At 40.0% G+C, this 14,206-nt stretch overlaps 10 non-coding genes across 10 annotated transcripts; all 10 read left to right on the forward strand.

The window, feature by feature from the left end:
- The first annotated feature begins 396 nt into the window (after positions 1-396).
- Positions 397-468, forward strand: trnag-ucc (transfer RNA glycine (anticodon UCC)). The gene has a single exon. It is a non-coding gene; the product is annotated as a tRNA-Gly (tRNA).
- Positions 469-2,445: 1,977 nt separating this feature from the next.
- trnah-gug (transfer RNA histidin (anticodon GUG)) lies at positions 2,446-2,517 on the forward strand. Its single transcript has one exon. It is a non-coding gene; the product is annotated as a tRNA-His (tRNA).
- Positions 2,518-2,827: 310 nt separating this feature from the next.
- Positions 2,828-2,899, forward strand: trnag-ucc (transfer RNA glycine (anticodon UCC)). Its single transcript has one exon. It is a non-coding gene; the product is annotated as a tRNA-Gly (tRNA).
- Positions 2,900-4,862: 1,963 nt separating this feature from the next.
- On the forward strand, positions 4,863-4,934 carry trnah-gug (transfer RNA histidin (anticodon GUG)). Its single transcript has one exon. It is a non-coding gene; the product is annotated as a tRNA-His (tRNA).
- Positions 4,935-5,244: 310 nt separating this feature from the next.
- trnag-ucc (transfer RNA glycine (anticodon UCC)) lies at positions 5,245-5,316 on the forward strand. The gene has a single exon. It is a non-coding gene; the product is annotated as a tRNA-Gly (tRNA).
- Positions 5,317-7,666: 2,350 nt separating this feature from the next.
- On the forward strand, positions 7,667-7,738 carry trnag-ucc (transfer RNA glycine (anticodon UCC)). Its single transcript has one exon. It is a non-coding gene; the product is annotated as a tRNA-Gly (tRNA).
- A 1,967-nt stretch (positions 7,739-9,705) lies between these two features.
- On the forward strand, positions 9,706-9,777 carry trnah-gug (transfer RNA histidin (anticodon GUG)). The gene has a single exon. It is a non-coding gene; the product is annotated as a tRNA-His (tRNA).
- Positions 9,778-10,087: 310 nt separating this feature from the next.
- On the forward strand, positions 10,088-10,159 carry trnag-ucc (transfer RNA glycine (anticodon UCC)). Its single transcript has one exon. It is a non-coding gene; the product is annotated as a tRNA-Gly (tRNA).
- A 1,976-nt stretch (positions 10,160-12,135) lies between these two features.
- On the forward strand, positions 12,136-12,207 carry trnah-gug (transfer RNA histidin (anticodon GUG)). The gene has a single exon. It is a non-coding gene; the product is annotated as a tRNA-His (tRNA).
- A 310-nt stretch (positions 12,208-12,517) lies between these two features.
- Positions 12,518-12,589, forward strand: trnag-ucc (transfer RNA glycine (anticodon UCC)). Its single transcript has one exon. It is a non-coding gene; the product is annotated as a tRNA-Gly (tRNA).
- The last annotated feature ends 1,617 nt before the right edge of the window (positions 12,590-14,206 follow it).

Here is a 14,206-nt window from a genome sequence, read left to right on the forward strand (position 1 = left end):
CTTCTCGGTAGTTCGCCGTGATCGTATAGTGGTTAGTACTTTTCGTTGTGGCCGCAACAACCCCGGTTCGAATCCGGGTCACGGCAGGTGCAATCCTCACACGGCAGAGAAGCTTGTTCTTTTTTTTCACACGCCATCTTCATGGCATGCACCTTTTTGAAAGAAAATAGAATACAATAATTGCTTCATCGTGTTAGTACAGGCATGATGCACACCAGCCTGCTGTGTATGAAATAATAATTACAGAAATAATCAATCTATAAACACCATAAAAATCTCCCACAAACACCAGTCGCTGTATTAACGCTTATCGAGTAGAGGCAAGACGGGACCTGTCCCAGCAGCCAACGTTACAGTGGCTTAATTCAATCTTTGAAGGTGATTTTGAGAACGGAGGCGTTGGTGGTATAGTGGTGAGCATAGCTGCCTTCCAAGCAGTTGACCCGGGTTCGATTCCCGGCCAACGCAAGTCTTTTTTGAACTTTTTCATTTAACATTGGAATAAAGCGTAATACATTCCCCAACTAATTTGCCTTACTGGTTAATAGTCTTAAAAGCATAACTTTGAAAGTATCACTGTGAGTTATAATGATCTGTGAGGTGATATTAGTCACTACATTAAGCCCCATCAAACGAATGTGTTCATTTGGAATCATGCATTGATAATGCGTTGTCGGGAAAACTGCAAATATGTATGGAAGCGTGAGTTGAATGATTAATCACATTCTAAGGATTGATATGGTCCTGTTGTTCGTCCTGCCACATAACAATGGCGTTGCAGTTACATGCGCTGCAAAATCAAATATTTAAAATTAAACAACCATCTGATAAAACTTACTGCAGCCGGATTGTTTTAGACACACATGAGCGCATGAAAAACATCAAACATATGTTACCAAAATAGTCATTGCTGTATGATGTACAGCAACTGTGAAATGAATGGTTTTATAATCTGTTATGTGAGACTTCTGTTGAATTTTTAAGCATTTGATTCCCTGTGTACACAAAGATGGCAGTCCTGATTTAACGAGTGGGCAAGCAGAGCTCTCGGTGACTGATTTTTCAGTCTTTTTCAGTCACGTGATTGAGCGCCTTCCCGGCAATGCATCGTAATTAGAAAAGAGTAATGCAAGATATTGAACAGGGACACATCCGTGATTTGAACCCTGGAACTCGCGCACCCGAAGCAAGAATCATACCCCTAGATTAAACAGCCAAATGCTGGCGGCGATTTGGTTCCACGAGCTTCCACGAGCTTCCAAAGAAGCGTAGACCTAGATGCTCTGTATTGAGGAATTTGTGTCACCTTGCTGTGTGCCTGTTAGGGGCAGTCTGATTTGCTTTACCTGGCGGCTAGCATTTCTATGGGCATCGAGAGGTGGTCGCTATAAATGAGGAAACTTGTTAAGATAGGATTTAGTTTCGATATGCATACATACACATAAAAAATAAACAAAACAAAACTGTGTTTCGTTGTTTTGCAAAGGGATGCACTGCAATTTGTTATATTTTATTTTATTCTTGCGAGCACGCAGCTGTTTTATATATTCATTTTAAATAGATTGGGGGAAATTGGTACTGTGTACTTTACAAATGTAATCTAGATTGTAACGAGACCATTCAAGTGCTGACGTTGTTGTCTACTTTGTATGTACCACAAAAAGAACAGATTTGCTGAACTGGTTAATTAACCTTACTATAAAAAACTGATAGATCCAAGTATTTTATATAAACTGCAATACTATAATATGTGGTAACTAGTTGAATTAACTTCACTATAAGAAACTGCTAGATTAAGAGTTTGTTTAATTGTATCATCTCTATATGTATCTACTAGACAATTGTTAGATGGTGAAGTGAAAGTGGAATTGTCATATTGTTTACATTGTTGTTAATGTGCTTGAGATTTTGAAAACAATTATTAATTAAAACTTGTAAAGATTATTTTTGGAGTATGATTGCTTGATTTCTCCTGGATAAAAGAGTTTGTGCGGGAACCAACCACTCGAGGTCCTTGTCCTCAATAAACACACGGTGGCGTAGTGAAAATAACATAAATTTCGCTATCTGTATATAAAGACCTGCTACACTTCAATACTACTGCCGCTACTCGGACACCACACACGGAATCATTGTAAACACACCGCCATAGCACAGGCTGCCGACCAGCCATACCGCCGCCGTCACGAGAGCCTCCCGTTCCCTTACATCCTGCTTCCTATTCCGCTCCCCCTTGTCTTTAAAACCAGCCTTTGAAATGAGCCAGGTAAAGGGGAATCATCCTCTGATTGGCGCAGGGAAAGAAACGAAAGATTCTAAAAATGAAAGTAGCCTAATTAAAACAATAAAACAAAACACATAGCAGCGACCTGCTGCAATTGTTCTGCCGTGTGTGTAGCACGGAGTGCCCAGCTGACAAAACAAACACGAGCTTCTCGGTAGTTCGCCGTGATCGTATAGTGGTTAGTACTTTGCGTTGTGGCCGCAACAACCCCGGTTCGAATCCGGGTCACGGCAGGTGCAATCCTCACACGGCAGAGAAGCTTGTTCTTTTTTTTCACACGCCATCTTCATGGCATGCACCTTTTTGAAAGAAAATAGAATACAATAATTGCTTCATCGTGTTAGTACAGGCATGATGCACACCAGCCTGCTGTGTATGAAATAATAATTACAGAAATAATCAATCTATAAACACCATAAAAATCTCCCACAAACACCAGTCGCTGTATTAACGCTTATCGAGTAGAGGCAAGACGGGACCTGTCCCAGCAGCCAACGTTACAGTGGCTTAATTCAATCTTTGAAGGTGATTTTGAGAACGGAGGCGTTGGTGGTATAGTGGTGAGCATAGCTGCCTTCCAAGCAGTTGACCCGGGTTCGATTCCCGGCCAACGCAAGTCTTTTTTGAACTTTTTCATTTAACATTGGAATAAAGCGTAATACATTCCCCAACTAATTTGCCTTACTGGTTAATAGTCTTAAAAGCATAACTTTGAAAGCACTGTGAGTTATAATGATCTGTGAGGTGATATTAGTCACTACATTAAGCCCCATCAAACGAATGTGTTCATTTGGAATCATGCATTGATAATGCGTTGTCGGGAAAACTGCAAATATGTATGGAAGCGTGAGTTGAATGATTAATCACATTCTAAGGATTGATATGGTCCTGTTGTTCGTCCTGCCACATAACAATGGCGTTGCAGTTACATGCGCTGCAAAATCAAATATTTAAAATTAAACAACCATCTGATAAAACTTACTGCAGCCGGATTGTTTTAGACACACATGGGCGCATGAAAAAAATCAAACATATGTTACCAAAATAGTCATTGCTGTAGATGTACAGCAACTGTGAAATGAATGGTTTTATAATCTGTTATGTGAGACTTCTGTTGAATTTTTAAGCATTTGATTCCCTGTGTACACAAAGATGGCAGTCCTGATTTAACGAGTGGGCAAGCAGAGCTCTCGGTGACTGATTTGTCAGTCTTTTTCAGTCACGTGATTGAGCGCCTTCCCGGCAATGCATCGTAATTAGAAAAGAGTAATGCAAGATATTGAACACGGACACATCCGGGATTTGAACCCGGGAACTCGCGCACCCGAAGCAAGAATCATACCCCTAGATTAAACAGCCAAATGCTAGCGGCGATTTGGTTCCACGAGCTTCCAAAGAAGCGTAGACCTAGATGCTCTGTATTGAGGAATTAGTGTCACCTTGCTGTGTGCCTGTTAGGGGCAGTCTGATTTGCTTTACCTGGCGGCTAGCATTTCTATGGGCATCGAGAGGTGGTCGCTATAAATGAGGAAACTTGTTAAGATAGGATTTAGTTTCGATATGCATACATACACATAAAAAATAAACAAAACAAAACTGTGTTTCGTTGTTTTGCAAAGGGATGCACTGCAATTTGTTATATTTTATTTTATTCTTGCGAGCACGCAGCTGTTTTATATATTCATTTTAAATAGATTGGGGGAAATTGGTACTGTGTACTTTACAAATGTAATCTAGATTGTAACGAGACCATTCAAGTGCTGACGTTGTTGTCTACTTTGTATGTACCACAAGAAGAACAGATTTGCTGAACTGGTTAATTAACCTTACTATAAGAAACTGATAGATCCAAGTATTTTATATAAACTGCAGTACTATAATATGTGGTAACTAGTTGAATTAACTTCACTATAAGAAACTGCTAGATTAAGAGTTTGTTTAATTGTATCATCTCTATATGTATCTACTAGACAATTGTTAGATGGTGAAGTGAAAGTGGAATTGTCATATTGTTTACATTGTTGTTAATGTGCTTGAGATTTTGAAAACAATTATTAATTAAAACTTGTAAAGATTATTTTTGGAGTATGATTGCTTGATTTCTCCTGGATAAAAGAGTTTGTGCGGGAACCAACCACTCGAGGTCCTTGTCCTCAATAAACACACGGTGGCGTAGTGAAAATAACATAAATTTCGCTATCTGTATATAAAGACCTGCTACACTTCAATACTACTGCCGCTACTCGGACACCACACACGGAATCATTGTAAACACACCGCCATAGCACAGGCTGCCGACCAGCCATACCGCCGCCGTCACGAGAGCCTCCCGTTCCCTTACATCCTGCTTCCTATTCCGCTCCCCCTTGTCTTTAAAACCAGCCTTTGAAATGAGCCAGGTAAAGGGGAATCATCCTCTGATTGGCGCAGGGAAAGAAACGAAAGATTCTAAAAATGAAAGTAGCCTAATTAAAACAATAAAACAAAACACATAGCAGCGACCTGCGGCAATTGTCCTGCCGTGTGTGTAGCACGGAGTGCCCAGCTGACAAAACAAACACGAGCTTCTCGGTAGTTCGCCGTGATCGTATAGTGGTTAGTACTTTGCGTTGTGGCCGCAACAACCCCGGTTCGAATCCGGGTCACGGCAGGTGCAATCCTCACACGGCAGAGAAGCTTGTTCTTTTTTTTCACACGCCATCTTCATGGCATGCACCTTTTTGAAAGAAAATAGAATACAATAATTGCTTCATCGTGTTAGTACAGGCATGATGCACACCAGCCTGCTGTGTATGAAATAATAATTACAGAAATAATCAATCTATAAACACCATAAAAATCTCCCACAAACACCAGTCGCTGTATTAACGCTTATCGAGTAGAGGCAAGACGGGACCTGTCCCAGCAGCCAACGTTACAGTGGCTTAATTCAATCTTTGAAGGTGATTTTGAGAACGGAGGCGTTGATGGTATAGTGGTGAGCATAGCTGCCTTCCAAGCAGTTGACCCGGGTTCGATTCCCGGCCAACGCAAGTCTTTTTTGAACTTTTTCATTTAACATTGGAATAAAGCGTAATACATTCCCCAACTAATTTGCCTTACTGGTTAATAGTCTTAAAAGCATAACTTTGAAAGTATCACTGTGAGTTATAATGATCTGTGAGGTGATATTAGTCACTACATTAAGCCCCATCAAACGAATGTGTTCATTTGGAATCATGCATTGATAATGCGTTGTCGGGAAAACTGCAAATATGTATGGAAGCGTGAGTTGAATGATTAATCACATTCTAAGGATTGATATGGTCCTGTTGTTCGTCCTGCCACATAACAATGGCGTTGCAGTTACATGCGCTGCAAAATCAAATATTTAAAATTAAACAACCATCTGATAAAACTTACTGCAGCCGGATTGTTTTAGACACACATGGGCGCATGAAAAAAATCAAACATATGTTACCAAAATAGTCATTGCTGTAGATGTACAGCAACTGTGAAATGAATGGTTTTATAATCTGTTATGTGAGACTTCTGTTGAATTTTTAAGCATTTGATTCCCTGTGTACACAAAGATGGCAGTCCTGATTTAACGAGTGGGCAAGCAGAGCTCTCGGTGACTGATTTGTCAGTCTTTTTCAGTCACGTGATTGAGCGCCTTCCCGGCAATGCATCGTAATTAGAAAAGAGTAATGCAAGATATTGAACACGGACACATCCGGGATTTGAACCCGGGAACTCGCGCACCCGAAGCAAGAATCATACCCCTAGATTAAACAGCCAAATGCTAGCGGCGATTTGGTTCCACGAGCTTCCAAAGAAGCGTAGACCTAGATGCTCTGTATTGAGGAATTAGTGTCACCTTGCTGTGTGCCTGTTAGGGGCAGTCTGATTTGCTTTACCTGGCGGCTAGCATTTCTATGGGCATCGAGAGGTGGTCGCTATAAATGAGGAAACTTGTTAAGATAGGATTTAGTTTCGATATGCATACATACACATAAAAAATAAACAAAACAAAACTGTGTTTCGTTGTTTTGCAAAGGGATGCACTGCAATTTGTTATATTTTATTTTATTCTTGCGAGCACGCAGCTGTTTTATATATTCATTTTAAATAGATTGGGGGGAAATTGGTACTGTGTACTTTACAAATGTAATCTAGATTGTAACGAGACCATTCAAGTGCTGACGTTGTTGTCTACTTTGTATGTACCACAAAAAGAACAGATTTGCTGAACTGGTTAATTAACCTTACTATAAAAAAACTGATAGATCCAAGTATTTTATATAAACTGCAATACTATAATATGTGGTAACTAGTTGAATTAACTTCACTATAAGAAACTGCTAGATTAAGAGTTTGTTTAATTGTATCATCTCTATATGTATCTACTAGACAATTGTTAGATGGTGAAGTGAAAGTGGAATTGTCATATTGTTTACATTGTTGTTAATGTGCTTGAGATTTTGAAAACAATTATTAATTAAAACTTGTAAAGATTATTTTTGGAGTATGATTGCTTGATTTCTCCTGGATAAAAGAGTTTGTGCGGGAACCAACCACTCGAGGTCCTTGTCCTCAATAAACACACGGTGGCGTAGTGAAAATAACATAAATTTCGCTATCTGTATATAAAGACCTGCTACACTTCAATACTACTGCCGCTACTCGGACACCACACACGGAATCATTGTAAACACACCGCCATAGCACAGGCTGCCGACCAGCCATACCGCCGCCGTCACGAGAGCCTCCCGTTCCCTTACATCCTGCTTCCTATTCCGCTCCCCCTTGTCTTTAAAACCAGCCTTTGAAATGAGCCAGGTAAAGGGGAATCATCCTCTGATTGGCGCAGGGAAAGAAACGAAAGATTCTAAAAATGAAAGTAGCCTAATTAAAACAATAAAACAAAACACATAGCAGCGACCTGCGGCAATTGTCCTGCCGTGTGTGTAGCACGGAGTGCCCAGCTGACAAAACAAACACGAGCTTCTCGGTAGTTCGCCGTGATCGTATAGTGGTTAGTACTTTTCGTTGTGGCCGCAACAACCCCGGTTCGAATCCGGGTCACGGTAGGTGCAATCCTCACACGGCAGAGAAGCTTGTTCTTTTTTTTCACACGCCATCTTCATGGCATGCACCTTTTTGAAAGAAAATAGAATACAATAATTGCTTCATCGTGTTAGTACAGGCATGATGCACACCAGCCTGCTGTGTATGAAATAATAATTACAGAAATAATCAATCTATAAACACCATAAAAATCTCCCACAAACACCAGTCGCTGTATTAACGCTTATCGAGTAGAGGCAAGACGGGACCTGTCCCAGCAGCCAACGTTACAGTGGCTTAATTCAATCTTTGAAGGTGATTTTGAGAACGGAGGCGTTGGTGGTATAGTGATGAGCATAGCTGCCTTCCAAGCAGTTGACCCGGGTTCGATTCCCGGCCAACGCAAGTCTTTTTTGAACTTTTTCATTTAACATTGGAATAAAGCGTAATACATTCCCCAACTAATTTGCCTTACTGGTTAATAGTCTTAAAAGCATAACTTTGAAAGTATCACTGTGAGTTATAATGATCTGTGAGGTGATATTAGTCACTACATTAAGCCCCATCAAACGAATGTGTTCATTTGGAATCATGCATTGATAATGCGTTGTCGGGAAAACTGCAAATATGTATGGAAGCGTGAGTTGAATGATTAATCACATTCTAAGGATTGATATGGTCCTGTTGTTCGTCCTGCCACATAACAATGGCGTTGCAGTTACATGCGCTGCAAAATCAAATATTTAAAATTAAACAACCATCTGATAAAACTTACTGCAGCCGGATTGTTTTAGACACACATGAGCGCATGAAAAACATCAAACATATGTTACCAAAATAGTCATTGCTGTATGATGTACAGCAACTGTGAAATGAATGGTTTTATAATCTGTTATGTGAGACTTCTGTTGAATTTTTAAGCATTTGATTCCCTGTGTACACAAAGATGGCAGTCCTGATTTAACGAGTGGGCAAGCAGAGCTCTCGGTGACTGATTTTTCAGTCTTTTTCAGTCACGTGATTGAGCGCCTTCCCGGCAATGCATCGTAATTAGAAAAGAGTAATGCAAGATATTGAACACGGACACATCCGGGATTTGAACCCGGGAACTCGCGCACCCGAAGCAAGAATCATACCCCTAGATTAAACAGCCAAATGCTGGCGGCGATTTGGTTCCACGAGCTTCCAAAGAAGCGTAGACCTAGATGCTCTGTATTGAGGAATTTGTGTCACCTTGCTGTGTGCCTGTTAGGGGCAGTCTGATTTGCTTTACCTGGCGGCTAGCATTTCTATGGGCATCGAGAGGTGGTCGCTATAAATGAGGAAACTTGTTAAGATAGGATTTAGTTTCGATATGCATACATACACATAAAAAATAAACAAAACAAAACTGTGTTTCGTTGTTTTGCAAAGGGATGCACTGCAATTTGTTATATTTTATTTTATTCTTGCGAGCACGCAGCTGTTTTATATATTCATTTTAAATAGATTGGGGGAAATTGGTACTGTGTACTTTACAAATGTAATCTAGATTGTAACGAGACCATTCAAGTGCTGACGTTGTTGTCTACTTTGTATGTACCACAAAAAGAACAGATTTGCTGAACTGGTTAATTAACCTTACTATAAAAAACTGATAGATCCAAGTATTTTATATAAACTGCAATACTATAATATGTGGTAACTAGTTGAATTAACTTCACTATAAGAAACTGCTAGATTAAGAGTTTGTTTAATTGTATCATCTCTATATGTATCTACTAGACAATTGTTAGATGGTGAAGTGAAAGTGGAATTGTCATATTGTTTACATTGTTGTTAATGTGCTTGAGATTTTGAAAACAATTATTAATTAAAACTTGTAAAGATTATTTTTGGAGTATGATTGCTTGATTTCTCCTGGATAAAAGAGTTTGTGCGGGAACCAACCACTCGAGGTCCTTGTCCTCAATAAACACACGGTGGCGTAGTGAAAATAACATAAATTTCGCTATCTGTATATAAAGACCTGCTACACTTCAATACTACTGCCGCTACTCGGACACCACACACGGAATCATTGTAAACACACCGCCATAGCACAGGCTGCCGACCAGCCATACCGCCGCCGTCACGAGAGCCTCCCGTTCCCTTACATCCTGCTTCCTATTCCGCTCCCCCTTGTCTTTAAAACCAGCCTTTGAAATGAGCCAGGTAAAGGGGAATCATCCTCTGATTGGCGCAGGGAAAGAAACGAAAGATTCTAAAAATGAAAGTAGCCTAATTAAAACAATAAAACAAAACACATAGCAGCGACCTGCTGCAATTGTTCTGCCGTGTGTGTAGCACGGAGTGCCCAGCTGACAAAACAAACACGAGCTTCTCGGTAGTTCGCCGTGATCGTATAGTGGTTAGTACTTTGCGTTGTGGCCGCAACAACCCCGGTTCGAATCCGGGTCACGGCAGGTGCAATCCTCACACGGCAGAGAAGCTTGTTCTTTTTTTTCACACGCCATCTTCATGGCATGCACCTTTTTGAAAGAAAATAGAATACAATAATTGCTTCATCGTGTTAGTACAGGCATGATGCACACCAGCCTGCTGTGTATGAAATAATAATTACAGAAATAATCAATCTATAAACACCATAAAAATCTCCCACAAACACCAGTCGCTGTATTAACGCTTATCGAGTAGAGGCAAGACGGGACCTGTCCCAGCAGCCAACGTTACAGTGGCTTAATTCAATCTTTGAAGGTGATTTTGAGAACGGAGGCGTTGGTGGTATAGTGGTGAGCATAGCTGCCTTCCAAGCAGTTGACCCGGGTTCGATTCCCGGCCAACGCAAGTCTTTTTTGAACTTTTTCATTTAACATTGGAATAAAGCGTAATACATTCCCCAACTAATTTGCCTTACTGGTTAATAGTCTTAAAAGCATAACTTTGAAAGTATCACTGTGAGTTATAATGATCTGTGAGGTGATATTAGTCACTACATTAAGCCCCATCAAACGAATGTGTTCATTTGGAATCATGCATTGATAATGCGTTGTCGGGAAAACTGCAAATATGTATGGAAGCGTGAGTTGAATGATTAATCACATTCTAAGGATTGATATGGTCCTGTTGTTCGTCCTGCCACATAACAATGGCGTTGCAGTTACATGCGCTGCAAAATCAAATATTTAAAATTAAACAACCATCTGATAAAACTTACTGCAGCCGGATTGTTTTAGACACACATGGGCGCATGAAAAAAATCAAACATATGTTACCAAAATAGTCATTGCTGTATGATGTACAGCAACTGTGAAATGAATGGTTTTATAATCTGTTATGTGAGACTTCTGTTGAATTTTTAAGCATTTGATTCCCTGTGTACACAAAGATGGCAGTCCTGATTTAACGAGTGGGCAAGCAGAGCTCTCGGTGACTGATTTGTCAGTCTTTTTCAGTCACGTGATTGAGCGCCTTCCCGGCAATGCATCGTAATTAGAAAAGAGTAATGCAAGATATTGAACACGGACACATTCGGGATTTGAACCCGGGAACTCGCGCACCCGAAGCAAGAATCATACCCCTAGATTAAACAGCCAAATGCTGGCGGCGATTTGGTTCCACGAGCTTCCACGAGCTTCCAAAGAAGCGTAGACCTAGATGCTCTGTATTGAGGAATTTGTGTCACCTTGCTGTGTGCCTGTTAGGGGCAGTCTGATTTGCTTTACCTGGCGGCTAGCATTTCTATGGGCATCGAGAGGTGGTCGCTATAAATGAGGAAACTTGTTAAGATAGGATTTAGTTTCGATATGCATACATACACATAAAAAATAAACAAAACAAAACTGTGTTTCGTTGTTTTGCAAAGGGATGCACTGCAATTTGTTATATTTTATTTTATTCTTGCGAGCACGCAGCTGTTTTATATATTCATTTTAAATAGATTGGGGGAAATTGGTACTGTGTACTTTACAAATGTAATCTAGATTGTAACGAGACCATTCAAGTGCTGACGTTGTTGTCTACTTTGTATGTACCACAAAAAGAACAGATTTGCTGAACTGGTTAATTAACCTTACTATAAAAAACTGATAGATCCAAGTATTTTATATAAACTGCAATACTATAATATGTGGTAACTAGTTGAATTAACTTCACTATAAGAAACTGCTAGATTAAGAGTTTGTTTAATTGTATCATCCTATATGTATCTACTAGACAATTGTTAGATGGTGAAGTGAAAGTGGAATTGTCATATTGTTTACATTGTTGTTAATGTGCTTGAGATTTTGAAAACAATTATTAATTAAAACTTGTAAAGATTATTTTTGGAGTATGATTGCTTGATTTCTCCTGGATAAAAGAGTTTGTGCGGGAACCAACCACTCGAGGTCCTTGTCCTCAATAAACACACGGTGGCGTAGTGAAAATAACATAAATTTCGCTATCTGTATATAAAGACCTGCTACACTTCAATACTACTGCCGCTACTCGGACACCACACACGGAATCATTGTAAACACACCGCCATAGCACAGGCTGCCGACCAGCCATACCGCCGCCGTCACGAGAGCCTCCCGTTCCCTTACATCCTGCTTCCTATTCCGCTCCCCCTTGTCTTTAAAACCAGCCTTTGAAATGAGCCAGGTAAAGGGGAATCATCCTCTGATTGGCGCAGGGAAAGAAACGAAAGATTCTAAAAATGAAAGTAGCCTAATTAAAACAATAAAACAAAACACATAGCAGCGACCTGCTGCAATTGTTCTGCCGTGTGTGTAGCACGGAGTGCCCAGCTGACAAAACAAACACGAGCTTCTCGGTAGTTCGCCGTGATCGTATAGTGGTTAGTACTTTGCGTTGTGGCCGCAACAACCCCGGTTCGAATCCGGGTCACGGCAGGTGCAATCCTCACACGGCAGAGAAGCTTGTTCTTTTTTTTCACACGCCATCTTCATGGCATGCACCTTTTTGAAAGAAAATAGAATACAATAATTGCTTCATCGTGTTAGTACAGGCATGATGCACACCAGCCTGCTGTGTATGAAATAATAATTACAGAAATAATCAATCTATAAACACCATAAAAATCTCCCACAAACACCAGTCGCTGTATTAACGCTTATCGAGTAGAGGCAAGACGGGACCTGTCCCAGCAGCCAACGTTACAGTGGCTTAATTCAATCTTTGAAGGTGATTTTGCGAACGGAGGCGTTGGTGGTATAGTGGTGAGCATAGCTGCCTTCCAAGCAGTTGACCCGGGTTCGATTCCCGGCCAACGCAAGTCTTTTTTGAACTTTTTCATTTAACATTGGAATAAAGCGTAATACATTCCCCAACTAATTTGCCTTACTGGTTAATAGTCTTAAAAGCATAACTTTGAAAGTATCACTGTGAGTTATAATGATCTGTGAGGTGATATTAGTCACTACATTAAGCCCCATCAAACGAATGTGTTCATTTGGAATCATGCATTGATAATGCGTTGTCGGGAAAACTGCAAATATGTATGGAAGCGTGAGTTGAATGATTAATCACATTCTAAGGATTGATATGGTCCTGTTGTTCGTCCTGCCACATAACAATGGCGTTGCAGTTACATGCGCTGCAAAATCAAATATTTAAAATTAAACAACCATCTGATAAAACTTACTGCAGCCGGATTGTTTTAGACACACATGGGCGCATGAAAAAAATCAAACATATGTTACCAAAATAGTCATTGCTGTATGATGTACAGCAACTGTGAAATGAATGGTTTTATAATCTGTTATGTGAGACTTCTGTTGAATTTTTAAGCATTTGATTCCCTGTGTACACAAAGATGGCAGTCCTGATTTAACGAGTGGGCAAGCAGAGCTCTCGGTGACTGATTTGTCAGTCTTTTTCAGTCACGTGATTGAGCGCCTTCCCGGCAATGCATCGTAATTAGAAAAGAGTAATGCAAGATATTGAACACGGACACATCCGGGATTTGAACCCGGGAACTCGCGCACCCGAAGCAAGAATCATACCCCTAGATTAAACAGCCAAATGCTAGCGGCGATTTGGTTCCACGAGCTTCCAAAGAAGCGTAGACCTAGATGCTCTGTATTGAGGAATTAGTGTCACCTTGCTGTGTGCCTGTTAGGGGCAGTCTGATTTGCTTTACCTGGCGGCTAGCATTTCTATGGGCATCGAGAGGTGGTCGCTATAAATGAGGAAACTTGTTAAGATAGGATTTAGTTTCGATATGCATACATACACATAAAAAATAAACAAAACAAAACTGTGTTTCGTTGTTTTGCAAAGGGATGCACTGCAATTTGTTATATTTTATTTTATTCTTGCGAGCACGCAGCTGTTTTATATATTCATTTTAAATAGATTGGGGGAAATTGGTACTGTGTACTTTACAAATGTAATCTAGATTGTAACGAGACCATTCAAGTGCTGACGTTGTTGTCTACTTTGTATGTACCACAAGAAGAACAGATTTGCTGAACTGGTTAATTAACCTTACTATAAGAAACTGATAGATCCAAGTATTTTATATAAACTGCAGTACTATAATATGTGGTAACTAGTTGAATTAACTTCACTATAAGAAACTGCTAGATTAAGAGTTTGTTTAATTGTATCATCTCTATATGTATCTACTAGACAATTGTTAGATGGTGAAGTGAAAGTGGAATTGTCATATTGTTTACATTGTTGTTAATGTGCTTGAGATTTTGAAAACAATTATTAATTAAAACTTGTAAAGATTATTTTTGGAGTATGATTGCTTGATTTCTCCTGGATAAAAGAGTTTGTGCGGGAACCAACCACTCGAGGTCCTTGTCCTCAATAAACACACGGTGGCGTAGTGAAAATAACATAAATTTCGCTATCTGTATATAAAGACCTGCTACACTTCAA

Source organism: Acipenser ruthenus, chromosome 50 (genome assembly GCF_902713425.1).
Source record: "Acipenser ruthenus chromosome 50, fAciRut3.2 maternal haplotype, whole genome shotgun sequence".
Lineage (NCBI taxonomy): Eukaryota > Metazoa > Chordata > Actinopteri > Acipenseriformes > Acipenseridae > Acipenser > Acipenser ruthenus.